Source organism: Tamandua tetradactyla, chromosome 1, assembly GCF_023851605.1.
Source record: "Tamandua tetradactyla isolate mTamTet1 chromosome 1, mTamTet1.pri, whole genome shotgun sequence".
Classification (NCBI taxonomy): Eukaryota; Metazoa; Chordata; class Mammalia; order Pilosa; family Myrmecophagidae; genus Tamandua; species Tamandua tetradactyla.
The window spans coordinates 45,056,856-45,080,474 of NC_135327.1; the positions used below are offsets into that span (position 1 = coordinate 45,056,856).

Consider the following 23,619-nt stretch of genomic DNA (forward strand, 5'->3'; position numbering starts at 1 on the left):
ATTACCTTTAATTTCACTGAACAACAACAACAAAAGAATACTTTTGGAGCTATTAAATGTCAATGCTACCTGCTGATCCACAGTATCATTGATCTTAACCAACAAAGAGCCAAAGAAAACAATTTAAATATGGAATTTAATTTTGCCTTTATTCTGTAAAAGTGAGTGGAAACAGAAAAACAGCAAAGCATGCATTTATAAGCTGCACAACTGGAACAAAGATGGTCATTTTCAGGTGCATCTCATGAAAAGAATCTTTAGCCCCGATTGGAAGCGCCTTGGATCTGCTGGTTGACTGTGAATTTGGATTCTAAGTGAAAGAGTACAAGTAAAGAAAACATCGGAAGGGTTATAAAACTGACAAAGATAGGGTGTGGTCATGCTGAAAATGGAGAAGTCAGTTAATGGGAAACAGCGTAAGTGTAATTTTTGTCAGAGACCAAAATGCAGACAGACGTGTTCTGCTCCACAGAAATGTTGCTCCAACTTACTGTACACTGTCCTTTATTAAGAGGAGAGGAAGGCTGGTGTTCAGCTTTCTCTTGACCATTTTTTTTCTCAAGAGAGTTTATTGTATTCCATTAAGGTCTGCATCACTGAGCCCAAATGGATCTCCCACTCTTTCCTTGCTTAATTCCTTTGCACAAATCATAAGCAGCAAATCTTTGCCTAGATCTAAATCTCCTTCATCTACTGTCACATCAAAGAAACAGAGAAACTAGAATGTGAGGCAACATATTGCTTTGCAATGCTTGCTTTTATGATCTTTATATAATTTTAAACATATTCACTTAAACAGTTAATAAATATACTTAACAAAATATATTTAATATATTCCATTGAAAATATCAATGTTTTATCTTTAATGTTTGAACCAAACATTCAGACATTTAACCTGCTCAACCTCTGAACTGTTCAGTTACCTGACTGTCAGTAAATTTCCTCTATTACATAATCTACTTTGAGCTAGGTTTTCTTTTAATTGTCTATGTAAAGAGTTATAACAGATATGATAACCTTAGTAAAACTCCTAATCTCTTTAACATCTCTCTTTCTCATCTCCTGATGGAAAAATGCTATCTATCTAATGAGCTTACCAAGGGATCAGGTTTGAAGATTCAATCTTTCATTCATTTCTGTATCTGCTCACTCCTTTAATCAACATTTTCAGAGCACCCTTTATATGCCAGCTACCACTGCATGAAAGAGACAACAAAGCACAAAAGTGGCAAAGATGCCCACATCATGCTATTAAGCAAAGAAAGAAGTGAATACAGAGTTTGACAGGTGTTAATTAATGCTATAGAGGTAATTAAGATTGATAGGGAACACTACATAACAGGGGGTATTATGAATGGAATTGTATATATAGGATGGTCAAGAAAGGCCTTGATAGGATATTGGCCCAGAAATGAGAAGGAAATAAGGAAGCCAGTCAGGCAGAGGTAGGGGTGAGAGGAAAGTATGTCAGGAAAAACTCAAGGAAGCCCAAGGTTCTGTGGAGTTCTGTACTGGTCATATTTTAGCAATAGCAAGGAGGCAGGTGGCTGAACATGGAGTAGAGTGAAATGGTGCCTGTTAAATATCATGGTCAATCCATCGCCAAGCCTTGTTGATTCAACCATCAACACATTATTTTAATCCATTCCCTCCTCTTTGTTCCTATGCCTCAGTTTATGTCTTCATCAACTTTAACTTCTCTGGTGTCAGCTGTCTCCTCAACGTACCCTACTCCCTGAGTCTCACATTTCTGCTATTATCCTTCACAGTGCCTCAAGAGCAACCTATAGAAATATGCATGTGCCAAAACATCCATCGTCCCTTAATTTTTACAGCCATGACCTCCAAATGTTATCAATACTGATCCCTAACAGTAAAGGAATTATAGCATGTACACAAATTATGTATCTGTATCACTGTATTATGATATGTATATTACAAAGTATTATAAAACATTGAAACAAATGTGATATTAAAAATCAATATTAAAATTAATATTTACTTCTTTTACCACAAGGAATTATTTTGTGTACTTTAATTTGTAGACTGCTGACTTCTCACTATAGCATATGTTCCAGTAACTTACTTCAATCACCTCTTGTCTCATATTTATGCTATAATACAAATCAAACTTTTTGCAGCTCCCCACACATGCCATTTTTTGCTTCATACCTTTGCTGAAGCTATTGCCTCCCCTTGTTGGCATTGTTCCTGGGAAATTCCTGTTTAACCATTTAGAGTCTACTCAGCCAACCTCTATTCCATAAATGGTTGTGACAATTCCTTCCCTAAGTGGGGAAAGGAGAACTTCTCTAAGCTTCCATAGCACTTGTGCCACTTCGCTTTTCTATGCTGTATTCTCATCAACTGTTCTGTGTCTCGTTTCCATGGCCTGGGAGTTCCTTGATCACAAGGAGTGATCATTTAGTCTGTGTATCATCAGTGCCTAGGACAGCATTTGGCAGAATATAGACACTGACTAAATGTTACTGGGAAGAAAACGAATGAATGAATGAATGGTGTCACAAAAAGAGACACAATGTATGTTTTGGAGACAGACCACCCAGGTTCTGAAGTTGGCTCTATCATTTACTTGCTATGCAATCTGTGGCAGGTGTCTTAATTTCTCTGAGCCTTAGTTTCCTCATTTGTAAAACAGGAGTCAGATAAAAGTGCCTGACTTAAAGGACTGTTTTGAGAAAATAAAGGACCTAATAGCTGAAGATTTTTCAGTTTGGAGTAAGACCATAATAAATGTTAGCTATTCTCTAGAATAAATATTAAATCTGCCCCCTTGCTATTTATGATAGAGAGGAATTCAGGAAGGGGTGGGTGAGTCTTGGATTTTACCAGAGCATTTATCTCCTCTTGTGCCAAGGTGATCTCATTGTCCTGAGAATAGATGCATTAATGATACTCCTGCATATTTGTTATGAGTTAATAAATAATAATGCTGCATTTATCTCTGACCTACCTCAGGTGTGTGCTGTGAGGAATAAGTGAATAATCATACAATCCTAGGAATTCAAGATCTGTGAAGTGGTCCAGGGAAAATCACACAAGAAATACTGAGGAGGGGGAGTTGAGGTAGTATATACCTCATGACATTAAAAAAATTGTGCACTAGACATGAGTTTACCAAACATTATTTTGTAATTTGCCTAATATGAGTTTGTACACAGCAAATAACATTTCTGAAAGCTGTGTCTACCTTTATACAGCTTGTATGATTTCAAAATTAGCTTGCCTGCTATGTTACCTCTTGATCCAATGGAGTGTAACAAAGCTGAAGGAGCTAGTACAATGCGTTAAATACATGTTTCTTAAAAATAAAGGCCTAACCATGCATTTAACCTGTCCTCAACACTATCTATCATATATTTACGTGGTTTGTCTTATTAGTTCCAGCTTACTTATCATAATCTAACAGAGCAGGGCTTAACTTTTGAGGAGCATTTTCTTGGCGAATTCATGAGATTTCTTCCCAGCTATTTCACTCCTGATAAAACCATTTTCCAAAAGAGAGAGTTTCCATAATATTCATTTTCCTTTTGCCAGATCTTTTGTTCTGTTTTAAAACATCTCAGAGTGGAGTGTTTACATGCAAGTTGAGGCAACTAACACTCCTGAGTTTTCAGAGAAAATGGCTAATTATGCAGAGAAAACTCCTCAATTCGTTTATTTGGAACTTCTTCAACTTATATCTGCCCACTCCAGAATACCTGGAAATACTGAGATAATTGGAGAAAAATGACATGGCAGAATACATTGTGATGACACAATGTCTAAACAGTGAGTAAAACTCAGAAGCAACAGAAAAATTCCACATCCATCCCCACAGTGGTTAAGAGGCTTGGGACTCTATTGCGGGGTAACCCTTTGCCTCCTGGTCGCTGACTGTAACTTCACACTATCACAAGACAACCATCTACTCTTCTAGTGAGGCAGCTGCTCTGTGGTTCAGGCACACCATGTATATGGCCAGAGTCAAATCCTTGGCAAACAAGGCTGCAACAGCCTCACCTGAAGTGGGTATCCAGAATGTGTTCTTAGTAGAAATTCAAGGGTTCCTCTGGCTTTGTTCATCTGCTTCCCTCTTGCCTTCCTTATTCTTTACTCAAATACGACTAGGACATGGTAGGATAGGGAAATTAGAGCTCTGGCGAGATCAGTGCCTTTTTTGACTTCTAGACAAATGTACATAAGCTGTCAAGTCTCAGGCATGGGAAACAACAAAACTAAGGCACAAATCTCCCTCAAACTAAAAAAAAGAATATCACTCGCTTTGAATAGCCAAAATGTATTTAAACATTACTATGTTGGAAAAAGAGGAGATGAAAGCATCAAAGGTTAGATGGGTCTTGAATTGGAGAAGGGTTGTTATAAGCATGAACTTTAGAGTCAAATTCTGGGTGCATGAGGACAAATTATTTAGCCTCTCTAAGCCTGATTACCTTATCCTCAAATGGGTTCAATACGATAAACTTACATGGTTCGTTGTGAGAATGGAAAGGGTTAATTTTATAAAAATAAAATGCTCAGATCACATAGTGAATAAAATTCAGTTCTCAACAAATAATATCATCAATAGTGTTGTTAAGAGAAGGAAACGTTTATGCAAAAAAAGAGAATGACAGCTATTGAGTGCAAGTGAAGAGGGTGAGGGTGAATGCAGGTCCCATGGAAATCTTCCTGACATGTACTAGTTTTCTCCTGGGATTCTGAAAATATAAAAAGAAGAATGACAACTTCACAGTCTGCTTAGGATCCCTCTAGAGGGACGTGGAGAGCACTTATTACTGGTATATGTGGGAGGTTTAAGTGCTTTTGAGGGAAGTATAATGGCATGAGACTTGGGTTTCCATCTCAGCTCTGTAATGTGTTAACTTTGTGACTTTGGGAGGGTAACATTCTGTGAGATTCAATGGGGATGCAGCATAGAGGGCTAGATCCTTTATTCCTTAGGAACAACACCCCATTTTTGTTTTAGGTAAGCACATTGTAGCCCTAGATTACTTTTCCACCCCTTTTTATAAGTGGTATGTGTCCAAGTTTTAGCCAATGGGTATGATCCAAAGTGTTGTGAGGACTACCAGGAAGGTTTCTTAAAGAGAGAGAGGTATCTCCTTCTTTATTACTTTCTCTATTCTCTTTCCTGGAACCAGATGTGATGTCTGGACCCTCAGAAGCCATCTTGGACCATGAGGATGGCAGAGCAGATGACATTTAGAACTCCCATACAAATTCTGAAATTCTTTTACATGAAACATAAACTTCTAGCTTCTTTAAGACCTCCACTGTTGAGATTCTCTGTCACACACAGCCAAACCTATTTCCTAGTTAATATAATAAGGGTACCAATACAATAAGGTTTTATGGTGATTTAACAGGTTAACTCAAGTACCTAAGCCATCTAGTTTCACACATGAATAGTTCACTAACTCACTATTTATCATACCTACCTGTTCCACACCTTCTCCTTAGTAATGGCAATACAGTGGTGAATAAGATTACCAGATCTAAGCCACCAAGAGATCATGTTCAAGAGAAGACACATGACAAACACCAAAGAAATCAATTCATCTGATACCTTCATAGAATGATATCTCAAAGAACCTTAGGCAGGATAATGGGGTAGAAAGTAGGAGAACGGGGGAGGATACTTTCCAGTGGCCAAACATGCTCTTTTTGAGGAAATGACATTTCAACCGACATTGTAATGGTAAGACATGAATCAGATATGGATTTTGAAGGCACCCAATCCAGGTATAAGGGCAGGAAGACAGTTAGCCCGGGATCAAATGTGCTTTCCTGATGGCAGCATAAAGAACAAGGTTGAGGGGAGATGAAGAGGTTAGAGGTGGCCATAGGCTGGATCACACAGGACCTTAAACAACTGTAGAAGAAGTATCCATAAATACACATTACATGAATAGGAACTGTAAAATCTAGATCATCCCCAAATCCATGATTAGTATGATCATGCAGCATGACCCAGGGCTGCTCTTATTTCTCTCAATGTCGAGAACCTTCTTCTAGAGGTAAAGCCAAGTAGATAAATATTCCAAGATGACATCAAACTGGTGGTAAAGTGTTCATATAGGTCCATGCATGAGTAGATCCTATAAAGAAGAGTCATATGTTTCAAACTACAGTTGTTCATGAATTTCTGAGGCAGTGGGCTGGAAAGCAAGTAATGCCCCATCCCATGAGTCAAAACAGAGTATCACCTGTGTGTGTGTGTGTGTGTGTGTGTGTGTGTGTGTTTTGGTGGTAGTAGGGATACAATGTGCCATGGAGAAGAAAATGGAGGCTGAATAGAGCAATTGTAGTCACATCCCACCTCCCCCAGCCTTAAAATCCCCCCCCACCCCACTACCCAAACACACACAAGCAAAGAAAAAGATGGAAATTTTGAAGATCCCAATAGTAGCTGGTAGGAAATGATCTGACAGGTAGAGGGTTATTTTTGTTTTTCTACCTTTTATTTGGTTTTTTTTTTCATATGTATGTATACATGTGAGAAAGAGAGACTGGAAAAAAGAGAGACAGGCACACAATTCTCTCCTCCCCTACCTCCCTATTTTATTCCACCTACAGATCAGAGAGAAAAACAACTTGATGTGATATTTTGCTTTATTGAAAGGAAAACAGGCACAGCCTTTCCTTACCTGAGGAAATTGATATTGTACCATTAAGAACACTCACAGAAGGCTGAATCTGCAAACCAACTAATAGACAAAGTTAGTGAAAAGTGAGAATGGGAAACGGTTACTGGGATCGATTCCAGACCTGCTTGCTTTATGATGCTTGTAATTGTTTGTTCAGGGATTCTTGTATGGATTGTTTTTCTCTGATACTATCTGTCCTTTCTGAAATAAATGAGGGGAAAAAGCTAAGCTATTGCCATTGTTCCCCCGGTTGTCTAGAAATAAGCTAAAATGATCTAAAATTTTCCACTATTATTATTATTTATTTATTTATTTTGGCTTGCAGGATCACCAGATATGGAATCTCTGTAAGCTCGGGGGAATATGCCTTTCTTTATTCTCCTCTTTCTTATCTTTTACAAAGACCGAGCAGAGAGAAGGAAAAGTTGCCTCTTAAGAGATTCTTAGGGCTTATCCTCCAAAGACACCGTAGCAAAGCTGCTTCCAGGCCACTCAAAAAAAGGAATAAGACTTTGAAAAATATTTTTTTTCAACCACTAGAGTGAGTCCTACTTTTTCATGGTTTACACTGGTCTGAAAAAAAAATTCCTTAAAAAATTTAAGCAAGGGAAAGATACATATAAGCAGTTCCCTTTGGCAATGACTGGGGATGTTTCTGGCCAGAACACAAAATAAATATCTTTGACAATATATTAAAACTAAATAATGCATACCTTTTCTTCCATCCAGGCTGATAATTTACTCATGTGAATTGACTTTAAAATATATATGCCTCTTGGGAAGAGACAAGACATGAGGGTCTTAACTCTCAGAAGGTAAAGGACAACCCACCAAAGTTCACACTGCCATTGTTTTTATACTTGTCTGAATATCTTTCTCATTAATAATGAGGCACTTCTTACATTATATACCTCATATCATGGAGGGTAGAAAAGCTTGTCTCTTTGGGTGATGATGAAAGACACACAATGCTAGTTTAGACCATAAAATCTCCAGAAATACAGCAAGGCATGCTTTCCACAGAAGCAATGGAAGTTCCAGTAATATGTGCAATTCATTTCTTCAGAGGGCTTTAATTTTTTAGCAGACTTTGCTGCAGCTATAGTTTTTAATGCTTACAAATCGTGCTGTGCTCTGCCTCACACCAATGCCTGAGTACTAAGTACTTAAATGTGAGAGGGGAAATATGGGAGAAGCAGCTGGATAAATGAGAAGGAAACGACAAGAGAAAAACAAGGATGAGGCAAGGCTAGGCATAGTGGTCAAGGGAGCTTGCTAGTAACCAGAGTAATAGAATTCTCTAATAAAATGGGGAAGGAGCCTCCATAAGTTCCCACAATAGCATCTCCAATAAATTCTTCAGCTTTCAATATACCTGCTCTGGCTCAATTGCTTCTTTGTAAAATAAACATCAATGTGTATGAGAGGGCCAAGACAGCAACCAGAGCTGTTTGAAATGTGACTTAACAAATCCAAAGGACAACTTCCCAGTAAGTGAAGCTGGGTGGTAGGATGTGGAGCGGCATTCCAGAAGCAGGGGCTATTCCTTGTCCATCTCAGGCAAGGCTAGAGGACTAAGAGGGCAGCTCACCAGGGTCTGTTTCTATGAGAAACTTAGCAGCCTCCTGGGAGAGAATCATGCCACAGGGAAAGAATGGAGGCTCCCAAGCCCCATAGAAAGACAATAGGATTTACTGGAAAGGGAAGTTTTGAACATAGCATTATATCTGTCCTTCAAGATTAATTTGAGGGTCTCTCAAAGAAACTGTGAGAAAGACTGAGGCATCACCAAAACCAAAAAGGCCACTTGACCTCTCTGCCTGGGCATTGCACTGGTGGGTGAATTGTTGGAGCTGGGAACCTCTGGATTTACTGTGCGGCCTTGGGCAGGAGACAACGCTAGCCCTTCTCCAAGGAGCAGAGAAGCCAGCCAGCTAAGCATCACTTCTGGCCACACATCCGACTTTCTCCTTCTCCCAGCTCTGGCCCCCTCCTCCTGAGCATGAGTCTCATTGTCTCATCACCGCCCCCCTCCTCTGTAACTCACCCTCACGGTCTCACTCCCTTGTCGTTTGTCTCTCGTTGTGCTTGTATCAGTCTCTCATCTCTCCCTCTCACTATCTCTCTAACACTGTGGTGATTGTCGGAAAAAGGCTTTGAGGTCCCAAAGGACAAACAAGGCTGAAAGGGTACCGGCTAGTAGGCTCACTGTAAGAGAAGGGGAACAAAGGCTAGAGAGAAACCCAAAACCTGGTTCTGGCAGGTCAGCTGTGAATGGGGAATACATGCCCATGAAAGCACTGTGCTTCATGTGAGTCACTCGTAGCTTCTTTGTTGTCTTCTTTGCAGATGACACCAAGGTCAGAGTTTTTCTAACCTGGGGCATAGGGTGGGAACAGCAGGAAATGGGAACCACTGGGCAGTTGCCAGGCACAGGTGACCTCAAATATCAGAGAAAAGACTATGGAATTGCGTTCTCCTTCTACCCTCTCAGCTAAATGCCTTTTCATAGAGCCCTGGAATTTTCTAGGATTTAGTGAAGCAAGTAGTAAGCAGCTCTGCTTATGAATTCTTCATTCTGTCCCAAACCTTCCCTGCCATCTCATTTTCCTCAGAAATACTTTACTTGCATATAATACAAATCCCTATCAGATTTGGTCCTTATTGTATTTTTCATTATTCATTCCACACCATGCCGCCCCCTCTGCCGTGTGCGATTTCCTTTGAAGTTGAGCCTTCTCAGGAACGGCGTTTGTAGCAATGTTCCTGCCACTGAGCCCGGGATTCATCTATAATGCAACCAGAGATAAGCCCCAAGCCTTGCCCCTGACATCTCTCTTAAATTCTGAATGTCTTTAACGGACGCCTTCCAGAAAGCATTTATCTGAGGCCATTCAGGAAACAAAACAACGTACCCAAACCACCGAGACTGCCTCCCAGCTGTCCCACTCACACCCTGCCAAACTCAGAATGTTCAAACCCGATCTTTTCCAGAGCTGAGAGTTCCAAATCATCATCCAAAAAGACCTTCTCACTGTCCATCCTTCATATGCTCTTTACCAACACGTGAACCACGAGAAGTCAACCATCTGCCCCTTTACCCCAATCAGCACATCTGTACTCTTTTTTATACATAATTATCAGCTCATAAGTAGAATTCTGATGTTGTAATACCCTACTATCACGTGAATTCAACAGTGCTGTGCCCTCCTTGTTATTGTTTGTAATCAGTGTTTGTCCAAAGAGGAATCCTGAGGTCCCCTGGATACGTCAATACCCAAAACCAAAGACGGAGCCAAGCTCAGAGTGACTAAACCACGCTGCCACCACTGCAGCTGCTGCTGGCCTGGGCTAATGACCTGGAATTCTTTTCTGACGCATTCAGAAATCATGGCCTATAACTCTGACCTTCTGTGAATATTTTCAGCTCTTTAAAGTACTCTTTTCTTTCTCATTCCAAGCCCTCTCACACTTTTTAGTACAGTTGAATGAGTGGTGCACTGTTCTAGAAAACAAAGGAAAAACCTGGTTTCCATGTTTGTAAAGATATTTTTATTTCTCTCTCTCCTGGAAAGAACAGAAACCTGTGGGGATTTGGCAGGAGGGAGGAAAGTAATGAAGCCTGAAGTTGCCACGTTTCCCTGTGGAATTCAGTTCCATTCCCCTAAGACCCACATTTTTCTTCATGTCAGAGCTAAATTCCTCATGTTTGTCTCATAGCCAGGTGGCATGGAAGAATGCTTAGCTGGTTCCAAGAGAGCTTAGTTAAAGAACGTGCTTTCACTCCATTGACACAGACTTCATACATATGCACATATATTTGTATACATATGTGTGTGTGTGTATATATATATATTTCTTTCCATTATTTTCTCTCTATAAAGGAGTGTAATAGTCCCCTGCATTGTCTTTAATTAAATTGGGACATCACATATTCAACAGGGAAACAGCCAAACTAAGCCAAGACTTTACATAAACTTCAACTACTTATTAGGCAAACTCAGAAACAACCACATTTTCTGGTTTAAGGCACAAGAATATTAATGATATTCCTGACTGATTTGTGAGGTTGAAATTCAACTCATGTGCATCTGACAGTCATGAGAGGGGATGACAGAGTAGCAGCCCAGAACTGTGGCTCCCAAATCCTTCACTCACCATTTAGGGACAGAGGACACAGCAAGGCACCACACCCTAATCTAACCTGAGCTCCATGGGCTCCCTTCCATCCTTCACTGTTCACCAACACTATGAACCTGAATTACACCCTTATTCTGCAGTAGTACAGCACCTGCCTGACCATTTTCAGTTGGGTAGTTTGAGAAACTTATATTCTCTCCAAAGAACTAAAATCTCTTATCTCCCTGTAGCTTCCCCTCATTGATTTTAGTTCTAAGCTTACCCTCACTTCCATGTGACAGCCCATTTCTTCCTGTTTGGTCTGCAACGTCTCTGAAGGCAAAACCACCAGGCCTTTCACCTGCACATCAGTGACCCATTGTAAGTCTTCCTGCTGGCTGCTTGCAGTCCCACCTGCTTCTATAGAAGGCAACGCTCTCAGCCGGGCACCTGCTGTCCACCAGTCTTCACTGACAATGGGAAGAGCAGAGTACTTCCTGACCTATTGCTCTCCTACTGTCTTGACTTTTATTTTAAATTTGGCCAGAAAAACGCTGAATGATCAAGTTAAATGAAATACTTTGTCCTTTCAGAGACTATTTCGGCCTCTGAATGATTTAGAAACATAAAAGTTATGTGAAATACCAACAAATGACATCATGGGGACCTAAAATTTCTACCTAACCTATTAAGACACTGCCCCCCCCCCACCCCAAGTGTCATGGTAACAAATACACAAAATAATGAATGAAAGGGATAGACTAGCAATTACATTTCTCTTCTTATGATTTGAATCTATACCTTACATATGTCAAGGTTAATGTAGACTTACTTCCATGCTGTATATATCCACGTATACAGTTGATTCTCATTATTGTGGTAGTTGTGGCCTATAATGCCATTGCAAACACTGATTTCGGGACTATCAAGCCCCTACTCCTTGGGGAAATTCAGTGTTAGGTTCTTGTAAGCCTGTAGTCATAACATTTTTGTTGCCCAATCAATACATTACCCTGTTTCGTGTGTTTAATATATATTTCCATTCATTAACATTGAATTTGCAGCCAAGAGCATTATAACTTATGTCTTGATGAAGCTTATCTAATACATGCATTTTCTCCATGAGGCACATCACAGTCTTCTTAGGTTTAGAACACTAGAGTTCTTGACAGCATTTCAGCACTAAGCTTGTAGGCTGTTTTACAATGAAATCATCAACAACAAAAAAAAAAGCACATTTTAAGGAAAAAAATACACTAAATATACCTTGAAAAGAATACTTATTTACAGTATGGAACTAAAGCAGGAAAGCGGAGTATTGTCTTATTTGACTTTAGTGAGTATTGGGCACTCAAAGTTTTGGCTACTCTGCACATGTCCATGAAATACCACTAAAGTGCCACAAGAATTGATCTGGGAGTTACAAATAAATTTAACAAGCAGGAAAATTTCTAAATAGATAACAGTCAATAATGAGGACTGTACATATATAGAGACATATATACATACACACACACACTTATACATAGAATATACATATTCTGGTTCACTAATCATGTATTTTATATTATTTTAAGTCAGTGAAAGTGTTATAGGCCTTATATTTAGGATTTGTAGATTGCTCCAGCTCTCAGAAGTTTTCCACTTTTGTAAAGAAACAGACATAGTAAAGTTTCTGTCCTATGTATGCTAGTTTTGCAGACAGATGTCCCAAATTCAAATACTGGTTCTGCCATTTACTATCTTTGTGACCCTGTACAACTTATACATTCTTACAGAGACTCAATTTGTCTGGCATTGCTAGATATTCAATAAACTATAACTCTTTTGATTTCTCTGGTTATTACTAGTTTTGTATCAGTCAAGCCTGACTGCAGACAATAGGAAAGTAATATTTCAAACAGAATGGGATTTAATGTAGGAAACTAGTTACCTGCAAAATACCTAGGAGGGATGGATGGTGGATCAGGAATTTGTTCCCATGACAGGTAAGAACAGTTGACAATACTATAGCTGCTGCACTTAGAAGTCAGAAAGCTTCTGCTGTTGCTACCCCAGCTGCTTCGAGACACTGTTGGGGCTGAGTCTGACAGCCGCAACTGCCTCTGAACACTCATTTCTGGAGCCATCTTCATTGATAGAAATAGCAAAAAGAAGGTGACTTCTACCTCATCTCGATTTTCAAATCTTGCTCAAGTGTATCTAATTCAGAGAACATAATTTGCAACCAGAATCCTAGTAGCAAAGGAGTCTAAAAAGCTGATTTTTAATCCTCAAGCCTCTGTGACACAATAGGGCACATGGAAAGCAATGGAAATGGATGTTGAGGGCTAGTTGACAATATCCATCTCATACTTCACCACATTACTCATGGCTATGACCTCTATCATCTCCACTCTCAGAAGGACATGACCTTGTGACTACATCATGGCCCTGGGGATGGTTTGGCACCAAGTTTAGAGCAATTTTAATGCCTGTAAGGTAAGTAACTCCGGTTTTGGGTACTAAAACCTATAACTGCGTACAGAGATTTTCTCTGCGAGATGCTAATTGAGCCACATGGGATCAGAAGCATGACCTTTGCTGGTTAACATCCTAGTTCAAACAACAGAATTTATCCACTGAGTTGATTCACTTTCAGAATTGAGGCAAACACATGGTTTAGACTAGAGAAGAAGTTGTATGAATAATAAAGATATTTCTGACTAATTAAATTGCAGTGTACTCAAATCACAATTCAAACAGGAAATCAGCCTTACATCTGTTCTTCATGAAAAGCATATGGAAATACACCTTATGGACATCCAATTTTTTACTTCAATAATACATTATATCAAATGGGTAGATCACAGATAAAGTAGAACCACAAATAATTCAAAGTGATATTTTATCTTCTTTGAATGTTCAAAGAATGAAAAAATCCACCAAAGTCATTTTATCTGTTGCCTAGCCTCTGCTCTCTCTGTTCTTTGATTGACCTGGAAAATGATCCATCAATAGGCAACCAGAAGAAGAAAAAACATAGATTTTTATGTTGGAGAAAGAAGAAAGAAAAAGGATGTGTGAGCTTGGTATTGAGGAACCAAAGTACTTTCAGCATATGAAGTGATTCCTTTGAGTTTAAAATGTGAATGAACAGGAACAATATCACTGAATTCTCCTTCATCAAATGCTTCTTACAATAGATTCATGCAAAACCATTTGCAGAGTAAATATTTGTAAATGATTCATATGTAGGCAAACAGCTAATTGCATTTTTCTGTTAAAAGTAATAAGTAATACACACTAATTTAAAATACTAATTTTAAATGTACATAATAGATCTGTATAAACCCAGAAAATTATGGGCCTATGATATTAGCTTATTCAATTTTACACTAATGTGTTGACTATTAATAGCAACACCACCCTGTCATAGCCAGATCATGACAGCAAAATGGTAAATACTCTCAAAGTAATTCTAAAAATGTCCAGAGATGCTGCTACAATGACTAATAAAAATCTGTGTCAGGGATCAACCAGCTCTATCTCACTAATAAGGAATTAACTGAAACATTATTTTCTGTTAATATTTCCCCTTGAAGATAAAAGCTGAATCAAAGATAAAGGTTACACTTTGGACTCCTAAGCAGAATTTTCTAGTTCAAGGAACGAACTTGTAACTCCTCATGTGCTACACTAATGAAGTCCCACAGTAAGATTCAAAAGCAACAGCTCATCTGCAGTGATTTGTGAAATCAGAAACCACATGGAAAATCAAAAGTAATATTGGTGGTTGAGTCACTCTCATCTTTGAAATCTATAAATAAGAGGCAACATGGTAGGACCCTCTGTAGGTAAGGAGCAAGGTAGGTAAGGGGATGAGGAGATAAAAAGAAGGGAGGGAGAAAAGGTAGGGAAAAGATGGACAAGCAACTGCTTGTTTGTGTTGGTTCTATTACCATTAGTAGGACTGACCGTATTCATAGATACTGGCCATGCCCAAGAAATTCCAAATTATTACTGCAACACAGAAAACCCTCCATGAAGTTCTTTCCTACATCCCATGTTCCACATTCCACTCCTGGCTCTTAAGCTTTAAAAAATACACAGCATTTGATATTTGAAATCTCGAAAATTCCTCTGTAAAAATATTCTGTGGACTGTTCACTTCTGTACATTTTTTTACTTTGGGCCTATTTTTCTTTGCATGTATTATGCTTTGCATTCAAATGAATCATAATTGGATTGCCTTTATTTCTCTATCTAATTCAGCCTCCTTCCCACCACCACTAAGCCATGAACTCCTCAAGGGCAGGGTTATCTGATCTTATTTCACTTAATTACAAGAGTATAACACATGGCTTCCTGATGAGTAGTGCTCAGTAAATACGTGTTTAAAATGAACTGAATAGACATATCCTTTTTTCTTTTTTAATTTGACTTTGGCAAAAGACTTGACTATTGTCAAGAATTTCAGAATAAAGTTCCGGAGAAGATGGCGGCTTAGTAAGACGCGCGGGTCTTAGTTCCTCCTCCAGAAAAGCAACTAAAGAAACAGAAACAATACGAAACAGCTCCCGGAGTCACGACAGAGACCAAAAAGACAGCATACCCCATTCTGGAACAGCTGAACGGGCAGGGAGAATCTGCTGCGGTGAGATACCCGAGGGGCGCGCGTTTTCCCGGCCAGGGCGGCTGGCGACTGGGGTCCCCTCCACGCACGTGGCTCCCCGGTCTGACTGGGAACGTTGGATAGCGGGGCCCTCCCGTCACGCTTGGCGTTTCGGGCCAGCTGGGCAATTAGGACCGGCACTCTTCCAAGCCGCGGCGGCCAGCGACCCCCCCCCTCCACGCGCGGTTTCCCGGGCCGACTGCCGTGCAGACAGACGAGCGCCACGAGCGCCACCTACTGGGCAGGAAAAGAAAAACAGAGCCCAGAGATTTCACAGAAAAACCTTTCAACCAGCCGGGTCCCACACCCAGGGAAATCTGATCAAATGCCCAGACACCAGCAGAAAATAATGGATGACGCTCGGAAAATTGAAGATATGGCCCAGTCAAAGGAACAAACCAATAGTTCAAATGAGATACAGGAGCTGAGACAACTAATGCTGAATATACGAACAGAAATGGAAAAACTCTTCAAAAACCAAATCAATAAATTGAGGGAGGACATGAAGAAGACATGGGCTGAACAAAAAGAAGAAATAGAAAATCTGAAAAAACAAATCACAGAACTTATGGGAGTGAAGGACAAAGAAGAAAAAATGGAAAAAACAATGGATACCTACAATGGTAGATCTAAAGAGACAGAAGCTACAATTAGTGAACTGGAGGATGGAACATCTGAATTCCAAAAAGAAACAGAAACTATAGGGAAAAGAATGGAAAAACTTGAGCAGGGGATCAGGGAACTGAATGACAATATGAAGCGCACAAATATACGTGTTGTGGGTGTCCCAGAAGGAGAAGAGAAGGGAAAAGGAGGAGAAAAACTAATGGAAGAAATTATCACTGAAAATTTCCCAACTCTTATGAAAGACCTAAATTTGCAGATCCAAGAAGTGCAGCGCACCCCAAAGAGAATAGACCCAAATAGGCGTTCTCCAAGACACTTACTAGTTAGAATGTCAGAGGTCAAAGAGAAAGAGAGGATCTTGAAAGCAGCAAGAGAAAAACAATCTGTCACATACAAGGGAAACCCAATAAGACTATGTGTAGATTTCTCAGCAGAAACCATGGAAGCTAGAAGACAGTGGGATGATATATTTAAGTTACTAAAAGAGAAAAACTGCCAACCAAGACTCCTATATCCAGCAAAATTGTCCTTCAAAAATGAAGGAGAAATTAAAACATTTATAGACAAAAAGTCACTGAGAGAATTTGTGACCAAGAGACCAGCTCTGCAAGAAATACTAAAGGGAGCACTAGAGTCAGATACGAAAAGACAGAAGAGAGAGGTATGGAGTAAAGTGTAGAAAGAAGGAAAATCAGATATGATATATATAATACAAAAGCCAAAATGGTAGAGGAAAATATTATCCAAACAGTAATAACACTAAAAGTTAATGGACTGAATTTCCCAATCAAAAGACATAGAATGGCAGAATGGATTACGACCCAGCAATACCACTGCTAGGTATCTACTCAAAGGACTTAAGGGCAAAGACACAGACGGACATTTGCACACCAGTGTTTATAGCAGCATTATCTACAATTGCAAAGAGATGGAAACAGCCAAAATGTTCATCAACAGACGAGTGGCTAAACAAACTGTGGCGTATACCTACGATGGAATATTATGCAGCTTTAAGACAGACTAAACTTATGAAGCATGTAATAACATGGATGGACCTAGAGAACATTATGCTGAGTGAGTCTAGCCCAAAACTAAAGGACAAATACTGTAAGGTCCCACTGATGTGAACCGACATTCGAGAATCAGCTTGGAATATATCATTGGTAACAGAGACCAGCAGAAGTTAGAAACAGGGTAAGATAATGGGTAATTGGAGCTGAAGGGATACAGACTGTGCAACAGGACTAGATACAAAAGCTCAAAAATGGACAGCACAATAATACCTAAGTGTAATGTAACTAGGTTGGAACACTGAATGAAGCTGCACCTGAAATATGGTTTTTTGTTTGTTTGTTTGTGTGTTTGTATGTTTTGTTTTTGTTTTTTTTCTTTTTCCTTTTTATATATATATATATTATTAGTATTATTATTTTAATTCTCTTCTCTATATTAACATTCTATATCTTTTTCTGCTGTTTTGCTAGTTCTTTTCCTAAATCGATGCAAATGTACTAAGAAATGATGATCATACATCTATGTGATGATACTAAGAATTACTGAGTGCATTTGTAGAATGGAATGATTTCTAAATGTTGTGTTAATTTCTTTTCTTTTTTTTGATTAATAAAAAAAATTAAAAAAAAAAAAAAAAAAAAAGAATTTCAGAATAAGCCAAACTCAAAAATTCCCAGTCTCAAAGCACACCCAGACCAATGAAAGCAAAATATCTGGGGGTAGGCCCTCCAGCTGGCTTCCTTTCCACCTCAGCTTCTTCCCAGCCAAGCCCTTCCTTGCTGCATCTGTGGAGTGTCTCCTAATGGAACATTGGCCTTGTGACTTGGAGGCTACCCTGAAAGGGCTATATGCGTGGGGTGGGAAAAGCTATGGGCAACTTGGCTTCAGCCCTAAAAAAGATGGGCTTTTGTGCTACTAACTGCATGGCTCTGTCAACCTGGGTAAATCAGGACTACAGGAGGAGGGCACCACTCTGCAGATATTACAGAAGGAGGAAGTCTTTTTGTTTGTAGCTTAAACAAAGATGGGCAACTGGGGCTTGGTCACAGAAAGGCTGTTCTCTATTTTACCTCCTGGCATGTCCCTCCTTGGCTGTCCCATCCAATAGGTGGCCTGTGGCTAGAATTTTACCATTATACTCACAAAAAATGATCAAGTTCCATTATGTGGATCAAACTCATTTGGTTGTAAGTTTATCTTAGACCTTGAAGATATGTGGCTCCCCAAACCATTGAGCTCCTGAGACAAAGCTGTGTGTACTGCCCCTGAGCTGAGGCATGTGTTAGCTTCTAGAAACTAAAGCAAGATTTGTTCTTACTGGCTAAGATCTCTCAGCTTCATTAGCAGATGCAGGGGAGCTGTATGTCTGGGGGAGCAACAAACATGAACAACTGGCAACCCAGGTTGCTTTCCTTAGAAGTATATTGTTTTCAAAATGAAAACATCACTGCTGTCCGAGTGAATGACACAAACAGAAACTGGCAAGATGCTTACCTGGGGCCAGGCAGATGTCACCTAGGGAGAAAGTCAGAAGCTCATGAAGGCTAGAATCTAGAAAAGCAGGATGTATTCTTCCTCTGTTTGAGACCACAGAACAACATTTCTTTCTTCTGCATATTTAAGAGGAACAACCATGTGCCTTAAAGCATCATCTGGCAATGACTGGTGGGGCCTGTTATCTTGGGGCTGGAAGGTGGATTGCACGTGCAAGCATGTCACCCAAAGCAATTCTAGGCACCTACGCCAGTGCAGATTGTGAGGTTGCCATCAAGACTTCTTGTGGGGTGTTGGGCTGGCCAGTTGCACTCCTCTCTGCACTGGGCTAGGGTCTCAGAGTTACTGACCCTTCCCTAGATTACCACCAAAGATAGCAAATCTTAGAAATCCCAGGAAAAAGAGAAATTGGGACAGAAAATTATAAACTTCAACCCAAGGCCAATCTGACAGGTGCACAAAAGGGGGTCAATGTGACAGTGTACCTTTTAAAATGTGATTTTTGCTAGCGACAAAAAATTCTGGGGGTAGGAAGCTGGTTGAACAAGATGGTAATATAAAATGATCCAGCATTCTGTACCACCATAGAATCTTTGAACAACTAGCAAAATCTGGTAGAACCATCTTCTTCAGAATTCTAGAAAACAGTTTAAGGGATGTAGTAAGTGGGAAAGTGCTAAATCAAGAAAACATAGCTTTAAAAATGGCAGGAGAAGATCATAGCATCCCTGCTGGTCTCTACCCTATTTCCTTCCCGCTGTGGGATTGGCCAAGCCTGCACTCTCATTGTGGATCCCTGGCTCTGTTTTAGAGAGAGCAAAGTAACCTCTAGGTGAATACTGCAGTACCTGTATGTCAGTATCAACTTATCAAGTGGCAGCCTGAAAGACTGAAACAGGAAACTTATTTCTGTTTCATTCTCCCAGAAAATGCCCATCAGGTAGAAGCAGCTTGCTGACAGCTAAAGCAGTGTAAGAAATCATTTATCAAAGTGGCCTGGAACAAAGGACTGTCTGCTTTAAGCATACAATTGAACACCCACAGGGAAGAAAGCTTATTTCATAGGGAGTAGAGGAGACATTTGAATTCCTGTAAACGGGAATTTCTAAGGTCACAAGCAAACACAAGCACAGAAAAGACGCAGGCTCAGAAAGGAGGGAGAAGTTCCTGAACTTCACATTCACCTAGGGATGATACATTGATTAGGAAGCCTAAATTATGAAGGAAAGCACCAGTTAACACAGTCAATTTGAAAAAATTGTGAGGTGTTTTTGTTTTTTTTTTATGGTTTTTTTTTTTTGTATTGGTTTATTTTTGTTAGCTCATGGAACCCAAGGAAATCTCTTCCACATAAGTAGTTGAATACAACCTTAAGAACCAGACACCTCAGGGACTAAATCCCAAAGTTAACATTTTAATATATTAAAGTATACAGTGTGCAAAACAAAAAATTGCAAGACATTCCAAGAAACATGGAATTATGTCCCTTCCATAGCAACAAGATAAAAATCTAGAAACCATCAATGAGTAAAACCAGACTTGGGGCATAACTTTTAAAAAGACTCGGACAAAGACTTTTTAAAAAAAAATGATCCTTACTATGCTCAAGGAGTTAAAAGAAAACATGGAGAAAGAAGTGGAAAACGTTAGGAAAATGATAAATGAACAATATGAGGATCTCAGTAATGACAAATTTTAAAGAGCAGCCAAACAGAAATATTGGAGTTGAAGACCACAATAACTGAAATGAAAACTTCTCTAGAGAGTTTCATTAGCAGTTTGAGGTTCGTAGAAAAAGAATTAGTGAAACTACAGACAAGATGATGGAAATAATTCAGGCTGAACAGCAGAAATAAAAGAAAAATAGAAAAGCAAACAGAGTCCAATAGACCTGTTGGATACCATTGAGTAAACCAACATATATGTAATGGGAGTCTCAGGAGGAGAAGGAAGAAAGAAAGGGGCAGAAGGAACATTCAAAGAAATAAAGGCAGAAAACCTTCCAAATTTAAGAAAACACATGGATATGTCCATTCAGGGGACCCAATAAATCCCAAACAGGAAAACTCAAATATAATAGTGCCCAGACACATAATAGTCAAACTTACAAATGCCAAGGACTAGGAGAGAGTTCAGAAAGCTGCAAGAGAAAAGCAATGTGTTTTTCAAACAATCAAAATAAGATTGTCAATTTCTCATCAGGAAGAAAAAAGAAAAAAAACAGAGGGAAGACAGAGGGAAGAAATATTTAAAGTGCTGAAAGAAAACAACTGCCAACCCAGAATTTTATATTGAGTGAAACTGTCTTTCAAAAATTAGGGGGAAAAATACATTCCCAGAACAATAACAACAAATAAACCCTAAAGGACTCTGAAACCACTATACCTGCCCTACAAGCAATGCTAAAGGGAGTCCCTTCAGACTGAGAAGAAAGGTCGCTGGACAGCAGATTGAAGTGGTGTAACAAAATAAATACTTATGTTAAAGATAATCATGTGAGTAATTACAAATGCCAGTACTATTGTTTTGCACTTTTTGGTAGATAATTCTACTTTTTACTACTTAAAGTTTCTAAAATTCAAAGGCATAAAATGTAATGATAAATCTATGGTTTTGAACATACAGTGTATGAGGATATATAAGGTGCATGGACAGAGGGTTATAGGAACAGTGTTTGTGTATGTTATTGAAATTAAGTTGGTGTCAATTTCAATGTTATTTTTACAGATGTAGGACATTAAATTTAAATCCCATATAACACAACAAAATATATGAAAAATATTTACAGAAATAAATGAGAAAGGACTCAAAATAGTATAGAAAATAAAATAAATATGAAAGTAGGAAGTAATGGAAGAATTGAGGGACGGAAAACATCTAAGATTTATAAAGCCTAAACTGCAAAATGCAGAAGAATGTCCTGTATTATCAGTAGCTGCTATAAATGTAAATGGACTACAGTAAAAATGTAGAGATTAGCAAAATGGATAAAATGGCATGATTGAACTATATACTACTAACAAGAAACTCACTTTAAATTCAAAAACACAAGTAGGCTGAAAGTGATAGGATGGAAAAATATATATGCAAACAGCAACCAAAAGAAAGCTGGGATAGCTATACTCATATCAGGTAAAATAGCCTTTAAGTAAGATACCGTTATGAGGGTAAAGAAGATTACTGTATATTGATACATAGATCAATTCAATAAGAAGACATAACAATTATAAATATAAATGCACAAATGGCAGAGCCCAAAAATACGAATGAAATACTGACAGATTGATAGGGAGAATTCAGCAGATCTATATAAGAGTGGAATACTTTAATACACCCTTTTCAATAATGCATAGAACTTCTAGACAGAAGATCAATAAGGAAATAGAAGACTTAAATGATACTATAAACCAACTTAACCTAGCCGATCATAATATACAGACTCATGCAACACTTCATTCAATAACTGCAGAACACACATTCTTCTCTAGTGCACATGGATCATTCTCTAGGGTAAAATGGGTCAGGCCACAAAAAAAGTCTACATAAACTTTAATATGTTGAAATCACACAATATGTTTTCAGTGACATCAATGTAATGAAGCTAGAAATAACAGAAGGAGAACTAGAAAATTCACAATTTTGTGGAAATTAAACAACATATTCTTAAACAATCAATGGATTAAAGAAGAAATCACAAGGGGAACACTAGGAAAAACCTTGAGGCAAATTAAAACTAAACCACAACTTAGCATACTTACATACTTACATAAAGCAAAGGCAGTGCTGAAAGGGAAATGTTTAGCTCTAAATGCTCCCATTCAAAGAAGAAGAAAGATCTCAAATAACAGACCTAACCTTACAATTAGAGAAACTGAAAAAGGGAAAGCTAACTCCAAAGCAAGCTGAACGAAAGAAATAATTAGAATAGAAATAAATGAAATAGAGGGAAAAAAAACAAACAAACATAGAAACCATTAATAAAACCAAAAGTTTGTTCATTGAAAAGATCAATAAAATGTGCAAATCTTTATCTAGGCTGACAAAAAAAAAGAGGGAGAGAGAGAGAGAGAGACAGAGAGAGAGAGAGGATGCAAATAACTAAAATTAGAAGTCAGATTAGCCATTACAACTAATCCCCCAGAAACAAAAAGGATACGAGGATATTGTGAACAACATACTAGGTACACCAACAAATTAGATGACCAAGATGAAATGAACAAATTCCTAGAAACATACAAACTACCTACATTAACTCAAGAAGAAATAGGAGATCATAATAGACCAATAACAAGCAAAGACAGTGAATCAAAAACCTCCCAACAAAGAAAAGCTAAGGCTCTGATGGCTTCACTGGTGATTTTGCCAGCATTTCATGAATTATCACCAAACCTTCTCAAACTCTTCCAAAATATTGAAGAGGAGGTAACTCCATATAGCTCACTCTAAAAGGTCAACATCATCCTCAAAGCAAAGCCATACGAAAACACCACAGGAAAATAAAATTGAAGACCAATACCTCTTACAGATATAGATGCAAAAATCCTCAAGATAACATTAGCAAACAATACAACTGTATATTAAAAGAATTGTACATCACAGTCAGTGGGATTTATCCTAGGTATACAAAGGTGGCTTAACATGAGAATATCTATTTGTGTGATAACCACATTAATGGAAATGAAGAGAGGAAGGAAGGAAGGAAAGAAAAGAAAAGAAAAGGAAAGAAAAGAAAGAACACTATGATTTTATTTGCTGCAGCAAAGGCATTTGACATATCCAACACTTCTTCTTGGTTAAAAAAAACCCTCAAAGGGCAGGCCACAGTGGCTCAGCAGGCAGTGTCTTACCTGCCATGCCGGAGACCCAGGTTCAATTCCCAGTGCCTGCCCATGCAAAAACTAAACTAAAATAAAAAACTCTTAAAAAACTAGGAATAGAAGGAAACTTCCTCAACATGGTAAAGGGCATATCTGGAAAAAAAAACAAAGCCCACAGCTTACATGCTAACATCATACTCAATGATGAAAGACTGAAGCTTTC

The 23,619-nt window shown here is 38.7% G+C and overlaps 1 protein-coding gene, 1 long non-coding RNA gene and 1 pseudogene across 6 annotated transcripts in view; 1 reads left to right on the forward strand and 2 right to left on the reverse strand.

The window, feature by feature from the left end:
- Positions 1–23,619, reverse strand: part of MACROD2 (mono-ADP ribosylhydrolase 2) — a 2,249,967-nt gene that overhangs the window by 444,606 nt on the left and 1,781,742 nt on the right. The gene's annotated exons all lie outside the window — the stretch shown is intronic.
- On the reverse strand, positions 137–3,829 carry LOC143684246 (uncharacterized). 3 transcript variants are annotated; one of them, XR_013175935.1, is made up of 3 exons: positions 2,975–3,829; positions 1,098–1,196; positions 137–310 (listed from the first exon to the last, which is right to left on the reverse strand). It is a non-coding gene; the product is annotated as an uncharacterized LOC143684246 (long non-coding RNA). The 3 variants fall into 3 exon arrangements; XR_013175936.1 differs by lacking the exon at positions 2,975–3,829 and adding an exon at positions 2,851–2,897; XR_013175934.1 differs by lacking the exon at positions 2,975–3,829 and adding an exon at positions 2,173–2,484.
- LOC143678311 (secretion-regulating guanine nucleotide exchange factor pseudogene) lies at positions 17,888–18,604 on the forward strand (annotated as a pseudogene).